Source organism: Hylaeus volcanicus, chromosome 6, assembly GCF_026283585.1.
Source record: "Hylaeus volcanicus isolate JK05 chromosome 6, UHH_iyHylVolc1.0_haploid, whole genome shotgun sequence".
Classification (NCBI taxonomy): Eukaryota; Metazoa; Arthropoda; class Insecta; order Hymenoptera; family Colletidae; genus Hylaeus; species Hylaeus volcanicus.
The window spans coordinates 8,563,540-8,573,184 of record NC_071981.1 but is presented as its reverse complement, the minus strand read 5'-3'; positions in this window follow the sequence as shown (position 1 = coordinate 8,573,184).

Sequence of the window (9,645 nt, the reverse complement as noted above, 5' to 3'; positions counted from 1 at the left end):
GGACCTAGATGATTACGTACCGTTTCTTCGCCTTCCGGCGTTTGCAATTGGCTTCGAACAGATGTCGAGAAATAGCTGTTTGGACTTTCAAAAACATCTTAGTTTGCTAAGCGTTTTGTTATTGTTGTTGTTGTTGTTGTTGGTACTGTCTTAATCGGTGTAGAAGTCGGTGTAGAGGCTATCAGGTTCATATCGGGTAAACTGCTTAATCTTGATTTTTTTATATTTGGCGGTTTCGAGAAATTTAACCACAAATTTGATTGTATTTTATCCGATTCCTTGATATTCGGAGTGGATAATGGTTCGCTTTCGATATCTGTGTTATTGTGTAGATCATAATTTCTTAACGTGTTGCTGACAATTGTCTTCAGTGGTTCAGTAACAGGTTTAAAGTGTTTTTCCAACGCAATCTCTTCGTCAATTTTACCAGTTTTCAATTCACGATACTTTCTGCGAATCAAATCGCTCGTTGTTGCAATTTGTTTCGCTATCCTCTCACGATCTTCAACGCTGTTACTGCTCATGTTGGAACACTGCTTTCTCAACGTATCGGAGATAACTGGACGTGTTACGATATTGCAAAGTCATTAAATCCTTTTCTATAGCGACCATTCCATAAAGCACTGTCTTTGTCAATCACTACAAATCCATATTTTTCTTGCCAACAAGCGGTACACAATTTGCAGAAATTCTCAAAAGACATGTCTGTGTTTACATGATCGTTGTATACATGTTTCAGATTTGTACCATCTTGTTTGAACATGATCAGCAGGTTCGCGTTGTCGCGTATCAGATGTTTCGGTATCTTCGCATATGTCTGACAAAGATAGAAACAGTCAACGTCCGAGTGCCTACCCATTGCAAAGTATTCTCTTACCGCGTTTTGCTTATCGCATGCCACGTTGTCAAAAATAAAAATTGAATTCGGAAGTGCCTCGCTCGGTGGAACGACGTCGCTGTTATTCGAAAATGTAAAATAACCAATTTCGTCTATCGACGAGAATATATTTTCTAGATATCGATATTTCGGTTGTTGCAATGATTTCGAGTACACGTATACGTTTTCGAAGCGAACACCGTGCGGACTTTCTAACAAACTAATCAGCACGTTCGTTTTGCCGCAATTCGATGGGCCGCAGATGATACCACGTATAGAGGTCGGTAGCATATTTCCATGTTTGTGTACTTCTTTCTCAGACTGTGCCTTTTTGTCTACATTAGTCACTCTAATCGCAGGTGATTGGCGCATGAACCGCATCGTAGCTGTGCTAAAAAATGAAAGAAAACGTACGTGTCGATGTCGCGGGTATTTATACAAGCGCCGTACAAACGTATCGCTTAGTGTGACAATGACTTTTGTACTGATCGATGGTGATACACTGTTTGATTTGACTACGGAGCAGCTGGAATACATACCAAAGATTGTACTCTTGAATCGTTTTGCTCGCGACATACATTACGTGTGGGACAAGGTGTCTCTTGCATTATAATCGTCCAGATCAACGTATGCACATAGACGGACCAACGCCTATGAAAAAAGATTGTTACCTATGCGTAGAAGGACAGGAGCAGGACTTGTAAATACTCTAATAAACAAATTACCGTTTGAGCTACACGTACCAGGGTATCAATTTTGCGGACCGGGTACACGCCTGGACAAACGTTTAGCACGCGGCGATCGAGGTATAAATCCGTTGGATGCAGCTTGTAGAGAACACGATATTGCGTACTCTCGAAACAAAGATTTGACCAATCATCACGAGGCAGATCGAATTTTAGCTGATCGAGCACGCCAGCGCATAACTGCGAAGAACGCTACATTCGGCGAAAGGGCGACTGCTGCAGCAGTTTGGACTGCGATGAAAGCTAAGACGAAGCTTGGACTGGAGTTCAAGAAGAAAAAGAGTCATAGTAAGAAGAACAAGGGGGAGCGAGCTCTACCGATAGCAAAGCGTGGCGGTATCCTCCCGTTTCTCCTTCCCGCCTTATCAGCTATAGGAATGTTAACCGGTGGTGCTGCTGGCGTGAACGACGCCAAATCTGCGCGAAAACAGCTGAAGGAAATGCAACGGCATAATCGTGCTATGGAAGGTCGTGGAGTACATCTCGCGCCGTACAAACGCGGACGAGGAGTTCCAAAGAGAAAAAAGAAACGTCAAAATTAAAATGCCCGAAGGTGTAACCACCAACGTACAACTACAGCATCTGGCAAAGCGTATGCGTATTCCATATTTCAGGGGTGTTTTTATACGCAATACTTTACCAACAGATGGGATACACAGGAACGAGAGCGGAATCTTAAATTTGGATGCTTTCGAGGGACCTGGTACTCATTGGGTTGCGTACGCAAAACGGGGAACTCGCACCATATATTTCGATAGTTTTGGCAATCTTCAACCGCTGAGGGAACTGATACAGTATTTCAAGAATAGCGTAATCGAGTATAATCACAGGCCTTATCAGCGCTATAATCAGAGCAATTGCGGACAGCTATGTTTGCAGTTTCTGCAGACGGTTGACGATCAATTTAAGGGCATTCATTGCACACTTTAACTCCAGTATTCGTTTGAACATGTCGCTGACGTTAACGCTCACCGGCCAAAGTAGCATTCTCGCAGTAAGCTATTTTCCGTCCATCGATCTGAGCGATGGTGATTACGAGCTCGGTCTTACGGACTTTGAGACTTATTACACCATACCGAATACAAATTTGTCGAATAATAAATTTTACTACGATAACGATGATAAGGAAATCATTATTCTGGAAGGATCTTACGAGCTGGATGACATTCACATGTATTTGCGACGATCGCTTTCGCAGGGTAATGATGGGAACCCGTTGATACTTAGAGCTAACAATAATACGATGAAGAGCGAAATCAAGTGCGATTACAGCATTAATTTTACCAAACCCAATACTATTGGTTCGTTGCTGGGGTTTTCGACGAATCGGTTGCTGCAACCGCGAAAATGGCACGAATCGGATGCGCTAATCAATATAATGAACGTAAATATTATTCGCGTTGAATGCAACGTGACGGCTGGTGCTTACAGCAATAACAAGAGCGTGCACACGATACACGAGTTTTCGCCTACCGTTCCACCTGGATATAAGATATCGGAAAGACCGACACAGATCATTTACCTTCCGATCACTGCACGAAGCATTTCGGATTTGACGATTCGCGTCGTGGATCAAGACGGCCAATTGTTAGATTTTCGAGGGGAGCAGATCACCGTTCGACTGCATGTACGGAGACAACGGCCGTAGTGGGAGATGCTTGTATTGAACGAAGCGGAGCAGACGACACGTGAAAACAAAGAGAAAACAATTCGATCACCTGCGAAGCTGACTGCATCGAATGCTGAATTTCTGAAATCGTTGGGTTTCTCTCGCCGTCGGTTCCCCCTCCTCACACCTCGGAGCCCCATGGCTTAAAACCCGCCTACCTTTACTACTACTGTAATTTTATTTAACGAACGGAAATCTACACATAAACGGTCCTTTCCATTTTTCTTTTTAACAATAATAACAGGACTCGTGAAAGGCGAACTGCTTTCGCGTATAATGCAATTGGCCAACAGATCGTCCACGATTTCGCGTACTTTTTCTCGCTCCGAGAGTGATAAACGGTAAGGATGATAATTGATTACCTTATCGTCCTGTGTAACGATCCGCATCTCTCCAGTACTTACGCACCGCACCCGGTTTCCAGTCGAAAACATATGTTCGAATTTCGTCATAAGGTCTCGTACGGCTTCACGGACAGTATCATCTCCAACTTTCAGCGTGTAACTCGTAGCTTCCATCACCTCCCCATTGTCGCCTCGAAGAATAGGTTCACACCGTTGAAGCCACGTTGTTCCATCTCGATCAGTTATGATTTGTAAGTCAGCGTTTGATAGAACATTTTTCCCAATGATGACATCATAAGGTATTGCCTTATCCGAAACAACTAGCATGTCTAATTCGGTTGACACGTCTTCCGTCTGAATTGTTGTCGTCGTAGATCCAACAGTCGTTGTACAAGAGTCGCACAATCCATGTATGGTGGTAGTATATAGGTCAATCTTGCAATTGGCTTGTTTAGCAACTTTTTCTTTAACAAGAGAGCATGTTGCACCATTATCGATCAAACAGGATCGTATTAGTTGATTCTTCAATAAAATCGGTGTCAATTTATGATCAATCGAATAGCATGCATTCACTTCAGGTTTCTTCTTATTTCGGCTGTTTTGTTCCGTACGTTGCTTAGCCCAACATTGCGATTCAATATGACCTTTCTTGTGGCAAAAGGTACACGTGACAGGCGGTTTGTCTGCATTTCGGGGCGCTTCGTTTTCTAGTCTTCTTTTCTTGTTAGGGAAGTCATATCGCAAATGTCCAAGCTGTTGACACAAATGGCATCATCTCTTCAAAGAATTTTGGCGTGAAATGTCCACTTTTTCTCTGTCCTTAATCGCCTCCTTCCCTCTTCCCTTGTCACTCCTCGGCGGTTTTACAAATTGCGAAACGCCACTTAATAACTCCGTGGTAGTTTTATAACACGAATTAGTTAACGACTGTCGCACCACAGGATCACAAATATGTCCAATGACTAAACTTATCAATTCGGATTGCTTAAAAACAATCTGTGTTTGTCCATAATATTTTAATTTATGACGTGCGTATTCTGAATACGTGTCTGCCGAATCGCTTGTATATGTTACTGCGCGAACTAATTTCTCACAAAGACGATCTTCAGTAACAAATATCCCGCACAAGCTCTCGCGAAACTTCACCCAAGTACGCGGATTACCGTTCCATCCTTTGTACCACCTCTTGGCCCAACCGGTTAAAGCATGTGTAGCAAGACTCAATCGCTGCACAAGAGATAGTTTTTCCGTAATCTTTTCCACTATATCGCACCACTTGCTCGCATCTTCTCCGAGGTCGTCTCCACTGAACTCAGGTATAGCATCCACAGGAATATTCTGTGCCGTTGCAGAACTAGTGGGCACCGATCCTTGCGTAATTTTTTCCATAAACTGTCGGAAGAGCGCTTCAAAAGAGATCGCGGTGGATTCGCCCGACACTGTTTCCTCTTCACCGGACACGCTTGGAGCAGTTTCGCTTGCAATGGACGTCTTGTCTACTTCATTCACATTATTCATGATCGCAATTGTTCCGTATGTCACCACACAATCAAAAAAACCGAACACGTGCACGTTAAGGTTTGTGGATAACAAACCTCACGAAATATTAAAATATTAATAATCACGTCTTCTCGAATTAACAGTTCTGAGGTAAGTGCCGTGCGGTTCAACACGGTCCTCTTTCCAGAAGGCCAAGCCTTCCCCACTCCGTGGCCAGATCTTTCTAGAACATTTATTCTAATGTTTAATATAATATGGCTTATCACCAATCATAGCAATGCAACGTCAGGTTGCTTGCCCCTTTCATGCGTTACCGATAGTAACGCATCGGTCATTGGATATTTGTTTTGGAGCCACTGACAGTTTGCCGCCACTCGGCTCACTCAGCTATCTCCACCTTTCAAGAACCGGTCATTGACCGAAACATCGGCAGATCAGCTGTCTCCGAAAAATCAATATATCGACCGATCGCTAACATATAATGACTTCTTACAAGCGAAGCTTGTGAAATGATACACTCCGATTTTGATGAAATTTGGCATAAATAATTCTTAGACCTATCTAAGAAGACAGGTGTAATTCCTTCGTGCTCGTTTCTCACTTTGAGGAAGAAACTACCCCTTTTCTCCGAGCCGCTCCGTTTACTTATGCGTGCGTAACTGGAAAATGATAAGAGATATCGAAAAAATGTTCAAATAACCATTGAACTGTTTTTAAAGGCCTATAAACCAGTGTGAAACAATTTTCGAAAAAATTTTTTTTCAAAATTACTCCCCTTCTCGAAATTTTTAAGAAATTTGATTTATTTCTAGATTAATAAAAGTGTTCTTTTATTCTGAATCCAACAGTCTGTATTAGTTTATAGTTATCATAATGCCAAATGATGTAATATTGTAAAATTGTTGCTCTATTAGTCGATATTGCAACAGGAAAAATAACGTTTGTGATGAAATTCGTGAGTTTCAATATTTTGGTGGATATTTACACACAGTATATAAATATACTATACATATTTACGTACGCACACAACATCTTCACACTGTCGCGACGATGCAACTTCAGAATATTGCGCGCCATCTGCCGTCGCAACATTACTCCCCTCTCTTCAGAGTGGACGTCCTGACCCCAGCAAATTCAACTCGAGCAGTCAACTTGTGACGTGTAACTTAGCCGCGATCCTCTCTCTCTCTCCTTCGGAGCGCCTTGCGCGCCGTAACTCCGCCATCCACCGCCAGGCGCCGGCCGAGCGCTTCGAACTGCGGCAGCACTCGCGCAGCCGAAGTTGCTCGGTCGAGCCCATAAGTACCAAGCCGCGAAGCTCGGCAGGTCAGAACGCCTGACAATATAAATACACTTTCATTATTTTGCGTTTTAAAATAATTCTTACTCATCGACACGACCTTGGCTAGCCACGCCAAGCATTTGACTTCCAGGCCGCAGATGTCTAGGCAAATTTGTAAACACCCTCAGTTTGTGGATAATACGCTATTTAGCTTCTTCATGTCCACCGCTAAAGTGCGGACCAGTCACGTTACATGAATTGTCATTAGGATCTGAACGTTCGCACTGTTGAACACAGCATTTTAGTTGCGCATAGTTGGAAACCACCGAATTTTACATTGTGTTACACAGTGTCGCCTTTGCACTTTATTGGAAAGGACTTTCATATACTGGGAGCTCATTTTGATTTCACATCTTTTTCTACTTTCTTGTAGTTTTTTATGGGGATCTTTTATTTTTCTATGATAACTCCTTGAGTTCTCCACTTTTTCATATACTTGGAGTAATTTTTTTACTTTTTTGAAGTTTTGTATGGGGATCTCACTTCTCTTTACAAAGATAATTTGTATAGTGAATGACTTTAAATAATAGGAAATGAGAGATCAGTTTGAATCCTTTAAGGTTTCAAAAGTACGCGGGACGCATTGCACGAAGTCTCATTGCAAGAAATTTATTAAAGAAGAAATGTAATCACTTTATCAGTACCATTTAAATGCAACAAGACTTTCTGTCATGTGTTGTGCGTACTTTTGAGAACTTAAAGGACTAAGTCTGACCTCTCTTTTTCTATATTATAATAATACAATAAATTATGTGTTACAAATAGTGGATGTCTGTTCATTTTCTCATTATTTAAATTTCTTGCAACAAAACTTTCTGCCATGCATTGTGTGTACTTTTGAAAGTTCTATGGACTGAAACTGATATTGCAAAATGATAAATTGTGCGTTACGGATAGTGGATTTCTTTTTTCATTTCTCGCTTCATCTTTAACATTTAAATTTCTTGCAGTGAGACATCCTGCCATGCGTTCTGTATACTTTTGGAAACTTAAAGGACTGAAGCTGGTGTCTTTCCTATATCTGGCTTCAGACACATTATGTATATTGTAGACTCTATGCTTGCTATAATAAAAGACTAATATAATAATAAGATAATAAAAGATTAATTTTATTTACAAATAAAATTAATGTCATATGAAATATATATATTCACTTTTGTTACTCTCTCTCCCTTTCTTTTTACAGTTCATACGTACACAGAACGCGTGATAGAAAGTCTTGTTGCAAGCAATTTAAATGTTTATCATGAAGTGAAAATAAAAAAAGTGGTTCACTATTTGTAACACTCAATTTATTGTATTAGAACACTTAGTCTTATTGCACAATGTTTTTTATTTGCACAAAATGAACATTTACTGAAATTTGTATTATCAACTGCACACCCAAACACCAAATTTATATATTTCTTTCTACAACGACAAGGTAGATATTTCATCACTTATAACCATATACTTCCCAATACAATATCACTACACGTAGCCTTTAAAATAATTATTCAATTTGCGGCATCCAAATGTCACAAATACAAACTGACAGGTTATACAGGTTAGAAATGACAACTGTCACAAATACAAACTGACAGGTTGTATAGGTTAGAAATGAACGAGCGGCGTGAGCGGCAGCCATATTACAATTTCGGCCGACGAGCCCTGCCGACTGATTCCGAGAGTCGACAAATCGACGAACGGCCTTAGCTCCTATTGGCTAAGTGTTGACGAAAAGAATAAGAATCAGAAGAAAAATCTACAGTTTCTGACAGATTCATGACATGATATTACGATGTCTCAGTTGTACATGGACCGATTTTATTGATTTTGGTTTCATTAGAAAGCTTAGATACGATTTACATTAGAAAAATGTTCGCAGTTTTACGAGTAAAAGATACGTGGTAGCGCCAGCGCCAGATACACGGTGGCGTATAATTTTTCATGTACTTGGCGCCGTGGCGCTACCGCGTTTCCAGATAAAGCATCGTTCTCCCGCTCACCAATCCTCCAACGGAGCACTGACAAGATTCTGAATCGAAAACCGAAACCTCAGTTCTTTATGTCGGCCTCGGTTCTTTATGTCGGCCTCGGAATCTTCGTCATCGCTCGGGTCAATCGATATCTGTCGACTTTTTCCCCGCACGAGATCCAACCGAGATCACGAATCCCGAATCGAGATTGTTCACTGTGTTTTATTAATTTCAATATGATTAAAAGACGGGAGGGCCAGATATTCAATTATAAAATATAGGGTGTAATCGGTTTTCGATTCGGAATCGTTCGGGATCTCGGTTTGGGACTCGGAATTGTTCGGAATCTCGGTTTGAGATTCGAGATCTCGGTTTTGCGTTCAGGATCTCACTTTCAACTCGAGATCTCGGTTTTGCGTTTAGGATCTCACTTTCAACTCGAGATCTCGTCTTGTCTCGAATATTCGAATCTCATCTCGTTTCAAATTTCGAAATCTCGCCTATTTTCGGGGATTTGTATATCTTTAGTCATTAAAATATTTTGTATTTATCTTACCTATAATTTTTATAGTGCATCTTAAGTACACCTTATAGTGGACCGTAACCTATAATTATTATAGTACATATTAAGCAAATTATCAAATTGATGCAAATACACTGTGTAGTAACTAATGGTGTTAAGTTAAAATTTTTGGATTCATTATTCTGTAATTCATTGTTCTAGATGGATCAGGGGAGGAAAAGAAATTGTCAATGTTTGACCAAGCCACTATCGTCGCTAGTGTCCCATCCAGGTGGCTGTTGAATCCCTCTTACATGCACACATTTGGTATCACTGAAAACTATTTCATAATCATCGAGCAACCACTTGCAATTTCTCTTACTACTATAGTGGTCTGCAAAGTGAAGCAGGAACCAATGCGCGCGGCTCTGAAGTGGCACGAAAACGAAAATGTATGTTGAACTAATGACAAAGTGAATCTCTCTAAGTATTTGTGGTAATTATAGAGAACAGGTACATCAAATATGTACACAATCTAATTAATCGACGACTGAACGCTTACACACACTGCCACAGACGCGTAGCTATACGCAATATTTATTGTAGTAGTAGCAATGATATTTTGCAAATATCTCGGAAACTAAGGCCGAGCGACAATTATATGTATAGGAAAAAGTTATTCACAATGTTGATTTCTACAACATATT